Source organism: Pseudophryne corroboree, chromosome 12 (assembly GCF_028390025.1).
Source record: "Pseudophryne corroboree isolate aPseCor3 chromosome 12, aPseCor3.hap2, whole genome shotgun sequence".
Classification (NCBI taxonomy): Eukaryota; Metazoa; Chordata; class Amphibia; order Anura; family Myobatrachidae; genus Pseudophryne; species Pseudophryne corroboree.
This window is the reverse complement of record NC_086455.1, coordinates 64764579-64780500: the sequence shown is the minus strand read 5'-3', so window position 1 is coordinate 64780500 and position 15922 is coordinate 64764579. Positions and strand designations below refer to the sequence as shown.

Genomic DNA, 15922 nt, shown 5'->3' with positions numbered 1-15922 from the left:
ATGGGTGCTACTGTGCGGTGTAATGTGACTATCAGATGCTACTGTGAGGTGTAATGTGACTATCAGATGCTACTGTGAGGAGTAATGTGACTCTCGGGCACTACTGTACGGTGTAATGTGACTATCGGGCGCTACTGTACGGTGTAATGTGACTATCGGGTGCTACTGTGCTGTGTAATGTGACTATCAGGCGCTACTGCGCTGTGTAATGTGACTAGCAGATGCTACTGTGCTGTGTAATGTGACTAACAGATGCTACTGTGCGGCGTAATGTGATTATCAGACACTACTGTTCGGTGTAATGTGAGTAATGGACGCTACTGTGAGGTGTAATGTGAGTAATGGACGCTACTGTGAGGTGTAATGTGAGTAATGGACGCTACTGTGAGGTGTAATGTGAATATTTGGTGCTACTGAGAGGTGTAGTAATGTGACTAACGAACACTACTGTGCGGTGTAATGTGACTATCAGATGCTACTGTGCAGTGTAATGTGAGTAATGGACGCTACTGTGTGGTGTAATGTGACTATCGGGCGCTACTGTGCGGTGAATGTGACTAAAGGATGCTACTGTGCGGTGTAATGTGACTATCGGGCGCTACTGTGTGGTGTAATGTGACTATCGGGCGCTACTGTGCGGTGTAATGTGACTAACGGGCGCTACTGTGCGTGTAATGTGACTACAACTTGCACTGTCCCTATTTTACATATGGGGAGTGTAAAAGGGATCTCTGTGGCCACGCCCCTTTCCAATAAAGCCCTATTTCTGCTGCGGGGTACACTGGGCTCCACAAGGATTGGACAATGGGGTGTAGAATAGGATCTTGATCCGAGGCACCAACAGGCTCAAAGCTTTGACTGTTCCCAGAATGCACAGCGCCACCTCCTATATCACCCCGCCTCCCAGCACAGGAGCTCAGTTTTGTAAGTTGGTGCTGCAGTAAGCAGGCACTTAACAGAGGGGCTGCTCCAAGCAGCCCAAAGAAAAGCTTTTTATGAGGTAAAAAGTGAAGACTTCAAGGGCAGCAGCGGTGGTAAATGTCTTGTGACATTCACAGCTGCAGCTCCAGCTCTCCCCAGCGGCGCTGTACACTCCCGAGCCCTGGTTGCCGGGTACCTACAGCGGAGGCTCCGGTTTTCTTCACGTTAGACACACACAGCTGGGGCTCTCCAGGATCGCGTGGCCGAGCTTCGGGAGGTGGTAAGTGGGTCCCGCTTGCGGGACCCAGTCTTTATCGCGATCCGGCGCGTTCAGTGGGAGGCGGGCTGCGCGCACTGGCGGTGGACACTGTGGATACAGGCGATCCCACTAGATCACCAGGGCATGAGCGCAGGTCAGGTTTTCTCTCTAAACCAGTTCTTATATCGCTCACAGTACCCGGTGGTTTTGCCAGCAGAGGGGATAAGGCTTTGACCTGAAGCCCCTCCCCCAGCCCCAGGGCGCCATTTCTAGCAAGTGTTCCCACCCTGGAGCTGCAAATCTGTCTTTTCCTCACTCCCTGTCAGTGTCTGCGGCGCCATTATCCCTCAGCTCACTGTTCCTGGGACTGCTTGGGCAAATCCTCCTATGTAAAGCCGCCTGGTTGTCAGCGCTGTGCCTTTACATGACACTTAAGTATTCTACCTGCCTTTTTAGACAGTGATAGTTAAGAAAGAGTGCACTTAGTCAGGGTTTTATAGTACATTTACCCTGTGATATACATCCAGTTCTTACTGTGTACTGTTATAGCTATTGTTATATGGCTATGTAAGCTAGTCCAGTGCAGTATTATTGTCAGTAATAACCTCTGCATTGTACAAACTGTGACTTTCTGTGTGTGCATTTGATAGCTGAGTGGTGTCCATTTCGTGTCTTTCACTCAACCTGCTATCCCTATTTCTCTAACGTCCTTGAGGATGCTGGGACTCCGTAAGGACCATGGGGAATAGACGGGCTCCGCAGGAGATAGGGCACTTTAAGAAAGCTTTGGATTCTGGGTGTGCACTGGCTCCTCCCTCTATGCCCCTCCTCCGGACCTCAGTTTTACACTGTGCCCAGAGCAAGATGGGTGCACTGCAGAGAGCTCTCCAGAGTTCTCTGCCTGAAAGCATTTTTGTTTGGATTTTTCTTTCTACTTTTTACTACTTTTTCACAGGGAGCACTGCTGGCAACAGGCTCCCTGCATCGAGGGACTGAGGAGAGAGGAGCAGACCTTCTTGTCAAAGATAGGCTCTGCTTCCTCGGCTACTGGACACCATTAGCTCCAGAGGGGGTGAACGCAGGTTCTTACTGGGCGTCCACCCCCGGAGCCGCGCCGCCGTTCTCCTCACAGAGCCAGAAGTACAGAAGTCAGAAGACGTCTCAGGCGGCAGAAGCCTTCAGCTTCACTGAGGTAACGCACAGCACTGCAGCTGTGCGTCATTGCTCCCATACACCTCACACACTCCGGTCACTGTAAGGGTGCAGGGCGCGGGGGGGGGGGGGGGGGGCGCCCTGGGCAGCAATATAAACCTCTGCATGGCAAAAAGACTATATACATGTACAGGTGGGCTCTGTACATGTATATAAAAGAGCCCCCGCCATATTTTACTTAGTTTGAGCGGGACAGAAGCCCGCCGCCGAGGGGGCGGGGCTTCTCCCTCAGCACTCACCAGCGCCATTTTCTCTCCACAGCACTGCTGAGAGGAAGCTCCCCGGACTCTCCCCTGCTTATACACGGTGAAAGGGTGCTTAAAAGAGAGGGGGGGGGGGGGCACATAATTGGCGGTTTACATATTACACAGCGCTTCTGGGGAAAAACATTTTGTGTTGGTCTCCAGGGTTATTGCGCTGGGGTGTGTGCTGGCATACTCTCTCTCTGTCTCTCCAAAGGGCCTTGATAGGGATACTGTCTTCAGAAAGGGGTTCCCTGTGTGTGTGAAGTGTGTCGGTACGCGTGTGTCGACATGTTTGATGAGGAAGGCTCGCTTACTGTGGAGGGGGAGTGTTTGAATGTCAGGTCGCCGTCGGCAACGCCGACACCGGAATGGGTGGATATGCTGAATGTCTTGAATGCAAATGTCAATCTATTGCATAAAAGGTTAGACAAGGCAGAAGCTAGGGATCAGTCAGGTAGCCAGTCCATGCCTGTCCCTGTGGCGCCAGGCCCGTCGGGGTCTCAGAAGCGCTCCATATCCCAGATCGATGACACAGATACCGACACAGATTCTGACTCTAGTGTCGACTATGAAGATGCAAAATTACAGCCGAAGGTAGCAAAAGGTATTCGGTACATGATTATGGCCATTAAAGAGGTTTTGCATATTACTGAGGAACCCCCTGTCCCTGACAAGAGGGTACACATGTATAAAGAGAAAAAGCCTGAAGTCACTTTTCCATCATCATTTGAATTAAGTGACTTGTGCGAAAAGGCTTGGGACTCTCCAGATAGGAGACCACAAGTTCCCAAAAGGATTCTTATGGCGTATCCTTTTCCACAAACTGATAGGATACGCTGGGAATCTTCACCAAAGGTGGACAAGGCGCTGACACGCTTGTCCAAAAAGGTGGCACTGCCTGCTCAGGATACGGCTTCCCTCAAGGAACCGGCTGATCGCAGGCAGGAAATTACCTTGAAGCACATTTACACTCACTCCGGTACTATTGCTAGACCGGCTATGGCGTCGGCCTGGGTTTGTAGTGCGGTTGTGGCATGGGCAGATTCCTAATCTGCGGAGATTGACACCTTAGATAGGGATGCCATTCAAATGACCATAGAGCATATCAGAGATGCTGCCTTGTATATGAGAGATGCTCAGAGAGACATTTGTTTATTAAGCTCCAGAATAAATGCTATGTCTATTTCTGCTAGGCGACTCCTGTGGACCCGGCAGTGGACGGGAGATGCCGATTCTAAGCGGCACATGGAGTCCTTGCCGTACAAGGGGGAGGAGTTGTTTGGAGACGGCCTCTCGGACCTTGTCTCTACGGCTACGGCTGGTAAGTCGAATTTCTTACCTTATGTCCCCCCGCAGCATACTAAGAAGGCACCTCATTATCAAATGCAGTCCTTTCGTTCCAATAAAAACAAGAAGGTGCAGGGATCGTCCTTTGTTACCAGAGGAAAAGGCAGGGGAAAGAAGCTGCACACAGCTAGTTCCCAAGAGCAGAAGTCCTCCCCTGCGTCTGCAAAGTCCACCGCATGACGCTGGGGCTTCCCGGGGGAGGCATATCTGGTGGGGGCTCGTCTTCGGTTTTTCAGCCACGTCTGGGTTCAATCGCAGGTGGATCCCTGGGTAGTAGAGATTGTTGCTCAGGGATACAGGCTACAATTCGAAGACTTGCCTCCTCGCCGGTTTTTCAAATCGGCTCTGCCGACTTCCCCGTCAGAAAGGGAGTCAGTGTTGACAGCAATCCAAAAATTGTGTGTTCAACAGGTGATTGTCACAGTTCCTCATCTCCAGCAGGGAGAGGGATATTATTCAACCCTGTTTGTGGTCTCAAAACCGGACGGTTCGGTCAGGCCCATTTTAAACCTGAAATCTCTGAACTTGTACTTGAAAAGGTTCAAGTTCAAAATGGAATCACTCCGGGTGGTCATCGCCAGCCTGGAGGGGGGGGGGGGGGGATTGGATGGTGTCCCTGGACATAAAGGATGCATACCTTCATGTTCCAATATTCCCCCCCCCCCCCCCCCCCCCCCCATCAGGCGTTCCTGAGATTTGCAGTGCAGGACTGTCACTACCAATTTCAGACATTGCCGTTTGGGCTTTCCACGGCCCTGAGGGTTTTCACCAAGGTAATGACGGAAATGATGGTGCTCCTGCGCAGGCAGGGGGTCACAATTATCCCATACTTGGACGATCTCCTAATAAAGGCGAGATCTCGGGAGAAGTTGCTGGACAGCGTGTCTCTGTCCATGAAGACGTTGCAGCTACACGGCTGGATTCTCAATATACCGAAGTCCCAGCTAGTTCCTACAACGCGTCTGACCTTTCTGGGCCTGATCCTAGACTCAGACCAGAAAAAGGTTTTTCTTCCAATCGGAAAGGTCAGGAACTCATGACCATGGTCAGGAACCTATTGAAACCAAAGAAGGTTTCAGTGCATCAGTGCACGCGGGTCCTGGGGAAGATGGTGGCTTCATACGAGGCCATCCCTTTCGGCAGATTCCATGCAAGGACTTTTCAATGGGACCTCTTGGACAAGTGGTCCGGGTCCCATTTACAAATGCATCAAAGGATCACCCTGTCTCCCAGGACCAGGGTATCTCTCCTGTGGTGGCTGAACAGTGCTCACCTTCTAGAGGGTCGCAGGTTCGGCATTCAGGACTGGGTCCTGGCGACCACGGACGCAAGCCTCCGAGGCTGGGGAGCAGTGGCACTGGGAAGAAATTTCCAAGGTCTCTGGTCAAGCCTGGAGACTTGTCTCCACATCAACGTCCTGGAGTTGAGGGCCATATACAACGCCCTGCGTCAAGCAGAGAACTTACTTCGGAGAAGACCGGTTCTGATTCAGTCAGACAATGTCACGGCAGTGGCTCATATAAACCGCCAAGGCAGAACAAGGAGCAGAGTGGCCATGGCAGAAGCGACCAGGATTCTGTGCTGGGCGGAAGGCCATGTAAGCTCGCTGTCAGCTGTGTTTATCCCGGGGGTGGACAAGAGGGAGGCGGACTTCCTCAGCAGGCACGACCTGCATCCGGGGGAGTGGGGACTTCATCAAGAAGTCTTTGCACAGATCGCGGATCGGTTGGGCGTGCCTCAAATAGACATGATGGCGTCCCGTCTCAACAAAAAGCTAAAGCGGTATTGCGCCAGGTCAAAGGACCCTCAGGCGGTAGCGGTAGACGCTCTGGTGACACCTTGGGTGTTCAGATCGGTCTATGTGTTTCCTCCTCTTCCTCTCATACCCAAGGTGTTGAGAATTGTAAGAATAAGCAGGGTCAGAACAATCCTCATTGTTCCAGATTGGCCACGGAGGACTTGGTATCCGGAACTGCAAGAGTTGCTCACAGAAGATCCGTGGCCTCTTCCTCTAAGGCAGGACCTGCTGCAGCAGGGGCCCTGTCTGTTCCAAGACTTACCGCGGTTGCGTTTGACGGCATGGCGGTTGAATGCCGGATCCTAGCAGAAAAAGGAATTCCGGAGGAAGTCATTCCTACCCTGATCAAGGCTAGGAAAGACGTGACGTTAAAACATTATCACCGTATATGGCGGAAATATGTTTCTTGGTGTGAGGCCAGAGCTGCTCCTACGGAGGAGTTCCATTTGGGCCGTCTACTTCACTTCCTCCAAACAGGAGTGACCTTGGGCCTAAAATGAGGGTCCATAAAGGTCCAGATTTCTGCCTTATCCATTTTCTTTCAAAGAGAATTAGCCTCTCTTCCTGAGGTACAGACTTTTGTGAAGGGGGTGCTGCATATTCAGCCTCCCTTTGTGCCTCCGGTGGCGCCTTGGGATCTTAACGTGGTGTTACTTTTCCTCAAGTCACCTTGGTTTGAACCACTTAAAACTGTGGAGTTGAAATACCTCACGTGGAAAGTGGTCATGTTGTTGGCGTTAGCTTCGGCGAGACGTGTTTCAGAATTGGCGGCTTTATCGCATAAAAGCCCATACTTGGTTTTTCACGTGGATAGGGCAGAGTTGAGGACTCGTCCTCACTTTCTGCCAAAAGTGGTCTCATCTTTTCATGTGAACCAACCTATTGTTGTGCCTGTGGCTACAAGGGACTTGGAGGATTCAGAGTCCCTGGATGTAGTCAGGGCTTTGAAGATTTGTGTGACCAGAACGGCTCGGATCAGGAAGACTGAAGCTTTGTTTGTTCTGTATGCGGCCAACAAGGTTGGCGCCCCTGCTTCAAAGCAGACTATTGCTCGCTGGATCTGTAACACAATTCAGCAGGCGCATTCTACGGCAGGATTGCCGTTACCGAAATCGGTTAAGGCCCACTCCACTAGGAAAGTGGGCTCTTCTTGGGCGGCTGCCCGAGGGGTCTCGGCATTACAGTTGTGCCGAGCAGCTACTTGGTCGGGGACAAACACCTTTGCAAAGTTCTATAAGTTTGATACCCTGGCTGAGGAGGACCTCCTGTTTGCTCAATCGGTGCTGCAGAGTCATCCGCACTCTCCCGCCCGTTTGGGAGCTTTGGTATAATCCCCATGGTCCTTACGGAGTCCCAGCATCCTCAAGGACGTTAGAGAAAATACGATTTTACTTACCGGTAAATCTATTTCTCGTAGTCCGTAGAGGATGCTGGGCGCCCGTCCCAAGTGCGGACTTCTTCTGCATGACTTCTATATAGTTATTGCTTACATAAGGGTTATGTTATAGTTTTCGGTGATACCGTGGCTATGTTGTTGTTCATACTGTTAACTGGGTAAGTTTATCTTAAGTTATACGGTGTGATTGGTGTGGCTGGTATGAATCTCGCCCTTAGATTTACAAAAATCCTTCCTCGTACTGTCCATCTCCTCTGGGCACAGTTTCCCTAACTGAGGTCTGGAGGAGGGGCATAGAGGGAGGAGCCAGTGCACACCCAGAATCCAAAGCTTTCTTAAAGTGCCCTATCTCCTGCGGAGCCCGTCTATTCCCCATGGTCCTTACGGAGTCCCAGCATCCTCTACGGACTACGAGAAATAGATTTACCGGTAAGTAAAATCTTATTATTCCATAACCTGAGGGGGCTTGGTGCGTCAGGTGTTATCTAATATAGGATTTTCACAAAGATATACTGTATTACGTGTTTTTCTCTGTGATTTAGTCACCGTCACCATATCACTCCTTTATTTCTGCTAGTGCTGACTGCACTGCGCATGGGTTTGGGTTCAGAGATATAGTGCTGCTGATAATTGTACTATGTTAACCTCATACTGCAAGTTATATCACGTCTGCTTCTGAAGGTAACGGTTCTGGGGCTGAACACACTGCCAGTGTTGCTGATGCCACGGGGCCATATGAGGAGAATATAGCAGCTGTGGGTTCTGGTTCTGGGGGCTCCCTGCCCCCCAGTGGGACTGTGGCAACGGAGGCTCATACTGACCCACCGTGGGCCGCTTTTTCAACGCTTCTGCATACGCTAGTTCATAAACTAACTCCCACTATGGGACCCCCAATGCCGGTACAACCGTATGTGGTCCCTGCAGCCAGAGCCGGCCCTAACCAATATGATGCCCTAGGCAAGATTTTGGCTGGTGCCCCCTAGCACCACCGCTGATTCCGCCTCTGACCTTGTACCCCCTATATTTTAAATAGGAAAAGTTTGCACATTTGGCACACAGCCCAAAAAGGGGGGTGTTTTTGCTGGCAAGGGGCATGGCCACACAATAACCACAATTCCAATTATGCCACACAGTACTGCAACTTTATTCACATATGATCATGCAATAGTGTCCATAATTAATTTTACATCCCACAGTAGTATCACTTTACCTTATAAACGTTACTTCTCACAGTAGAGCCCCTTATTCACATTACATCACACTGAATTGCTCCTTATTCACATTACACCACACCCTATTGCTCTTTTATTCACATTAGATGACACAGTAGTGCCCTTTCTATACGCAACACCACATAGTAGAGCACCTTATACACATAATGCCACACATTAGTAATGCATTTACACACATTCAACACAGTAATGCCCCTTACACATATGACATACATTATTAATGTCCTTATAAACATAATGCGCCTTACACATTATGCCAACCCTTATAAATGCCATTTTACACATAATGTCCCTTACACATATGTCGCACATTATTAATGCCCTTATACACATAATGACACACATAGTGCCCCCTACACATTTGCTGCACATTATTAGTGCCCCTATACACATAATGACACACATACAGTAGTACCCTGTTACACATATGCCGCACATTATTAATGCCCTTATACACATAATGACACACATAGTGCCCCTTACAAATATGTTGCACATTATTAATGCATTTTTACATGACACACATAATGCTCCTTACACATATTCTGAACACTACTGCACAACCAACCCACTCACATGCACACAGCACTCACACTGCCACTAACACTGTGACCTCTGCCTCTGCTTGGATACAGATGTGTCCTCATAAATATTGCCTCAGTGCTAACATCGGGCACCTTTTTTATGAAAATGCATCTTATTTGCATTGCTATATGGCTAGGATACACAAGCAGCTTCTGCTGATTAAAATGATATGCAGCATGCCTATATTCTGTGTGAGACTGTGGCTGTATCTGCATATGAAATGCTACACAGAATATAGGCATGCCGCATATCATTTTAATCAGCAGAAGCTGCTGATGCCCCTAGGCATATCAAATGCCCTAGGCAATTGCCTAGTTTGCCTATGCCTATGGCCGGCTCTGCCTGCAGCTAACCCGCCGTGGGCGGACGATTTATCTGCTCAATTAAAGAAGTTGAACCAGTCCTTGACTACTAAAAAGTCTGACCAACGCTCGCCTAAGTCCAAGAGGTCCTCTAAGCGAGCGCTTCTCTCCTCACAATCTACTGCTGTCACTGACACCTCGTCTGATGAAGACGGCACATTTACTGACCCCTCAGGTTCTGACTCAGATACGGCTGAGGGGGAGGGTAGTTCACATGTGGATGTTCCTGATCTTTTGGAGGCTATCAAGTTAATTCTGCAGATTACGGATGATCCCGAGCCATCCGTCCCTCCTAAGAAACCAGATAGGTTCAAGCGTCAGAAGGTGGTTAAACAAGTTTTACCTCACTCTGACCACCTAGTGGATATACGTCAGGAACCCTGGGAAAACCCGGGTACGAAGTTTGTGCCTCAAAAGAAAATGCTGGCTCGCTATCCCCTCGCTCCTGAGCTGTCTAAAAATTGGTAAAAGCCTCCTCCAGTAGACTCACATGTGGCTAGGATGGTGGTTTCCTCAGCTCTACCTGTCACTACCGTCACGTCTCTAAAAGAGCCTACGGATAAACGTGTGGAGGGTTGTCTGAAAGCGATTTACACCCTCACGGGTGCTGCACAAAGGCCCACTATTGCTGCTACATGGGCTGCTGAGGCTATTGAAGCATGGGCCTTGGAGTTAGAAGCTGAAATCTCTTCTGACCATGCTAGACAATGCTTGTCCTATATTGTCACAGCTTCTCGATATATTAAAGAGGCGGCTTCTGATGCCGGTATCCTAGCAGCCAAGGCCTCTACTACGTCAGTCCTGGCTCGCCGGATACTGTGGCTGAGATCCTGGTCTGTGGATCTGGACTGTAGAAAAACCCTGGAGGTACTCCCTTTCAAGGGAGATATTCTGTTTGGGGAGGACTTAAATAAGATTGTGGCTGACTTGGCTACTGCCAAAACTGCCTGTCTGCCTAATACCGTTCCTTCTGTGTCGAAGGCTAAAGGTACGTCCTTTCGCCCCTTTTGTCCTTCAGGTAATGCAAAGGTCAGGCGTACCATAAGCAGGCCCGCACTTCCAAACCTGGTAAGCCGAAGCCCAAAAGAGCCTGGGCTGCCCGTCAGCCAGCTGCCAAGACCGATAAGCCTGCCGCATAACGGGGCGGGCCTCCCCCAGGGGGATCCCAGGGTGGGGGGCCGGCTTCTAGGGTACACCCAGGAATGGTTGAAGACCACTTCAGATGCCTGGGTACGGGAAGTCGTCACTCGAGGTTACGCCATAGCCTTCAAATACCGACCCCCTCATCGATTTTGCCAAACAGGCGTCCCTTTGGACCAGACAAAGGCAAAAACTCTACACTCGGTGGTACAGACCCTCATGGATACAGGAGTCGTAGTGCAGGTGCCTCTTGCTCAGAGGGACCGGGGGTACTATTCTCCGCTGTTTCTAGTCCCGAAATCGAATGGGTCTTCCCGGCCCATTCTCATCCTCAAGGCATTGAACAGGTTTGCGAAGGTTTCCAAGTTCCGTATGGAAACCCTACGCTCTATAGTTCTGGCCTTGGAACCTGGGCACTACATGGTCTCCCTGGACATACAGGATGCTTACCTGCATATTCCTATAGCAGTGTCACATCAACAATACCTGAGGTTCGCTATTGGCAACCTACATTACCAGTTTCGGGCATTACCTTTTGGTTTAACAACGGCTCCGCGAGTCTTCACCAAAGTTATGGCGCTGATGACGGTGGTACTCCGCCGTCAAGGGGTCAGAATACTGCCGTATCTGGATGACTTGTTAATCCTGGCAAATTCCCCAGATCTTCTCCTGCGTCATCTGGATATGACGGTCCGGTTTCTACAAGCCCACGGGTGGCTCATCAACTGGAAGAATTCCTCCCTGGTCCCTGCTCAGAGCATGGTGCACCTGGGAGCGTTGTTGGACACTCACAACCAGAGGTTGTTCTTGTCTCAGGAGTAAGTCCTGAAGATTCAGAACAGGATTCGTTGCTTCCTTTCTCGTCCGCAAGTGTCGATACATTCGGCGATGCAGGTGCTGGGTCTAATGGTATCAGCATTCGACATGAAAGAGTATGCTCAATTCCACCCGGTTTGGGAGCTTGGAATTTCCCCATGGTACTAAATGGATCCCCAGTATCCTCTAGGACGTAAGAGAAAATAGGATTTTAATTACCTACCGGTAAATCCTTTTCTCGTAGTCCGTAGAGGATACTGGGCGCCCGCCTGGTGCTTCGTTCTTACTGCACTGTTACTTGGTTAAGTATTCTGGTTTGTTCAGCTGTTGCTGTTATGTTTCAAGTTTGGTTAGTATTGCTTCCTATTGTTCTGTGTGCTGGTTCGTAATCTCACCACTTTCCTTATCTATCCCATATCCTTCTCTCAAAGTATGTCCGTCTCCTCTGGCACAGTTTCCTAGACTGAGTCTGGTAGGAGGGGCATAGAGGGAGGAGCCAACACACACTATCAAATTCTTAAAATGCCCAAGGCTCCTAGTGGACCTGTCTATACGCCATGGTACTAAATGGATTCCCAGTATCCTCTACGGACTACGAGAAAAGGATTTCCCGGTAGGTAATTAAAATCCTATTTTTAGCTGTTTACAATCTAAAACCCGCAACGGCGGTTTTGGCAAAACTAATCCAGATCCAAAACATGATGGAGACACAGATCCAAAACACAAAACCCGAGAAAAGGGCCGGCGCTCACCCCTAGTTCCTGTGAGGACGTCACCTAAAGTTGCTCTCAATCCTTGCAAGGAGTTCTGCCTATTTTTGAAGTCCAGTAAAAAAAAAAGATCAGAATCATTTGTTTTTTAAAGCAACCATCATTAAAAAGAGCAAATGTGGAAACTACAACAGACCTTTTTTCTGGATGCTGAAGGGAGAAAACAAGCTGTACAGTAAGGCCATTTTTGGCTTGCGGAAACAATGTTATGAAAAGAAGGCATTTTTTAGTGGCTGTTATACAGCGACAAGAGCAAGAACCCTGTGTTTAGGTGTCTTTGTACAACCTTTGCTGGTGATTTCAGACATTTTTATCTGGATTGCTACATTTGTTTTGCAAATTAAGCTGAAAGTTATAAAATAAAATAAAAAAAAGTCTGTCGCAGTAAGTCTGACGGAGCATTTAGACTTTTCTAAATGAACAGCAAAAAAAAGGAATGTTGCGTTGGACCATGGTGGCTTTGCCACTACCAATTCTTAAAGAACTGGTAACCCTATCGCCAAGGGGCCACGCCCAATAGCCATGCAATAACAGACACTGGTGGTGTGTGTTTCTTTTGCCTTAGGTTCCCAAGCCTGATTTTGAGCTTCTTTATGGTTCTCAAGCCAACCAGAGCTATTGCTCTAATTCATGGAAACAGAATTTTCATCAATGCTCACCACAGTTGCAGGTTACTGTATCAGCCTCTACCACCTCTGATGGGAGGCTGAACCACTTTTGAGACTGCACCGTGGGCTCATGTAACAGGGCCTGTCCAGTACAATTTTAAGCTGATGTTATATCCTGCTGTCCACCCTCAGCTTTAAGATCCTCAAAGACCTGGTTGAATACTGGGGGTCAGCATGGAAGCGGAGCATCTTTGCATTCATTAGGTTGATAAGATAGAGGCAACGACTCCAAAAAGCTTCCTTTTAGCTTTCAGCAAGGAAAGGCCTCAGTGGGTAGGAGGTCTCACTGCCTGTGCATGCGTAGGATAAATACAGGCATGTTGATAAATATGCAATTAGTTCCTGCACGCTGACAGGGCCGGCGCCACCACTAGGCTGCTTTAGGCAGCTGCCTATGGGCGCCGGCCACTTGCAAGCGGCAGCTCACGCTGCCGATGAATGCTTCTCCTCTTCTTTAAGAGGAATATGATGGGCGTTACCACGGAGAGTAGAGGAAGGCATTTGCTATAGCAACTGTAACAATATCCGGCAGCACGCTGCTTACTCTATGTGCGTAGAGCCGCTGCCGATGGGTTACACTCACACTGTCCTTGTGCACCCTGGGTAGAACGCCTGCAGCATCACAGCAGCAATCTGTCCTGAAGTTCCCTCTAAGAGTCAGCTGGATGGGATGTACTTACGGTAAAATGCGATAAAACCTGTTTTCTCGGTTTTACCACATTTCCTGTATGTATTAAGACTCTGTGTGTGGTTTAGGGTGGGGGGAGGGGGGGGGGGCAGTAGGCTGAAATTTTACCTAGGATGTCGAGAAACCTTGCACCGGCCCTGAACGCTGAGCAGCTCGGATGACATGACCTCTCGGCAGAGCATGTAGAGAAACACTACATTGGCCGGAGTGATGAAACCGACCGTCTGCCAGTATTTAGAGAGGGAGCTGTCTACAGCGGTCATCCATAAAGCGATATCTGTTGGTAATATATGCTGGAACTCCTTACACCTGCGGGAGAGGAACGCCGTAAGACAGCTGAGCAGCTCGCTGGTGGATGCCTGCACTATCTTGGATTTTTCAGGTGAGCGCACTTCCTGGTCATTACCAGGTTCCTTGTCAGGAGCATCATGTGAAGCCTGTATGAAGGCTGATAGATCCACACAGGATAGCACTGAATCCTTCATGTTCTCAGTGATGAGGTGAGTAATGTTGGTTCCACCCATTTTGCCTTGCCGCATTTTAGCCATGAATCTCATGAAGCGCATGATGAGCGAATGTCTCTCGATAGGCCTTCCAGTCTCGTTGTTCAAAGTCTGATGGTTCCCACTTAATGAGTCCTTATCGGGGCGGCTCGCCTTGCGGCAGCATGGAAATGGCAAACAGTTCCACATTTCTATTCGAGAAATGCCAGCAAATCTTGTGACTGTGATCTGTGGTGAGTCTGACCGCAGAAAGTAATCCAGTAGTCTCGGTCTCTTTAGGCAGCAACTGAGTCCAGCAGGTTGTAGTCAGAGGATTTCCCTGCTTACGGTGGCATTGTGACATCACTGTGATGCGTTATTTATGCAACTGAGCTGGTGATTGTGATGCGTTATTTATGCAAATGAGCTGCTGATAACATCTATTCTAACCAATTCAATGGGTGGAATTCAATTGTTTGATAAGTTGGTTGGGTGTCTGTTATTTCCTATCTATTAGATAGGGAAAACCAGACTCCCAACTGACTTTTCAAACTATTGAATATCCCCCAAAAGTGCCATAAATTGTTGAAAATATAGAAAGTATTATCATCTTATTTGAGCCATATATGTAAGGAAGGGAATATGTTTTAAATAAATGATAGAGAAGTAGATTGGATATTTTGGATAATATGAGAGATAATTAGTTGAAAATAAAACAAATGCAAAAATATTTCCCTTCAGCAATGTATACATAACGCTTCTCCTATTCTTTCTGTGTTTTAAGAAAAATAATTCTTCCTTTTTTTATTTTTTAATAATTTTTTTTATTGAAACACAAGTTTTTACAGTATTTAAGTCTCATGTGTATCACAGTATGCAGTATCATTTCAACAGGTTATATACATAAATTACAAGAATCGCAACACACATTGTCAATTACAAACAAGCAATATATAGTATAAATAACATTGCATTACTGTACGTTAACACAAAACATACATATGTTGTAAAAGTACAACCTGAAAATATACTGCTGCAACTTTTACCATTAGCTTTTCTCCTATTGCAGAGTCCGTCTATCAGAGCGGCCTTATACCCAACTTATTCCACTGAATTACCACCATCTAGACTATGGGGTATATTCAATAAGAGTCGGGTCCATTCCGACATGCAGTTGTCGGAATGGACCCGACAACCCCTATTCAAAGGAGCGGCCACTCCCGTGTCCTGCTGCTGCTGCTGTCAGCGGCGCCGGGGGATGAGAGCTGTCAGCGGCGCCGGGTGGAGGCGGATGACAGCCACGCCGGGAGGAGGAGATCGCAGCCCAGAGGGAGGAGGAGGCAGCGGAGCCGGCACCCAGGGAAGGGGGGATATAGGTCGGAGGTGACGGCTGCCCACAGGGAGGAGGGGATGGCTGCCCGTCGGGAGAAGGGGGTGGCAGCACGCCGGGGGAGTCTGAGCGGATGGGGAGGAGAGGAGGAGACGGGGGGAGGAGCAGCTGCAGCAGCGGAGGCTCACAGCAGCGTCCATCCGGCTCCAGCAAGCGGGACGTCGCTTGCTGGAGCCGGGTGGATGCTGCCGCTGGGTCGCTGCTCCCCCCGTCTTCTGCTCTCAGATCACATATCTCAATCCGACTTTTTTAAAAGTCGGATTGAGATTGTCGGAAATGGTGCTAAAACCTGTCGGGTTAGGCCCCGCTTCCGACAATGCACGCTGATCGGCGGCTGAAGCCGCAGATCAGCGTGCATTCCGACAGCATTCCGACTTGTCGGAAAAAATGGGGCCGTAATTAATAGGTCGGAACCCCTTCCGACCTAAAACTGTCGGAAGCTGCCGTCTTTCCGACAAGACGGCAGCTTCCGACAGTTATTGAATATACCCCTATGTAGTAATATTACTCAGCGGGTCCCCAGCAATTATCTGCGCTACGTACCTGATTCTTCCTTTTTAATATGAGATAACTACAGATGCAGTCATGTCTGTGGATGTAATGCTGAGAAA

General features: G+C 49.0%; 1 protein-coding gene and 1 pseudogene across 5 annotated transcripts in view; one reads left to right on the top strand and one right to left on the bottom strand.

Annotated features, from left to right (window-relative positions):
- The window catches only part of ASB2 (ankyrin repeat and SOCS box containing 2), a 206270-nt gene that overhangs the window by 107743 nt on the left and 82605 nt on the right, over positions 1 to 15922 (top strand). The gene's annotated exons all lie outside the window — the stretch shown is intronic.
- On the bottom strand, positions 12860 to 14211 carry LOC134980751 (cyclin-dependent kinase 5 activator 1-like; annotated as a pseudogene).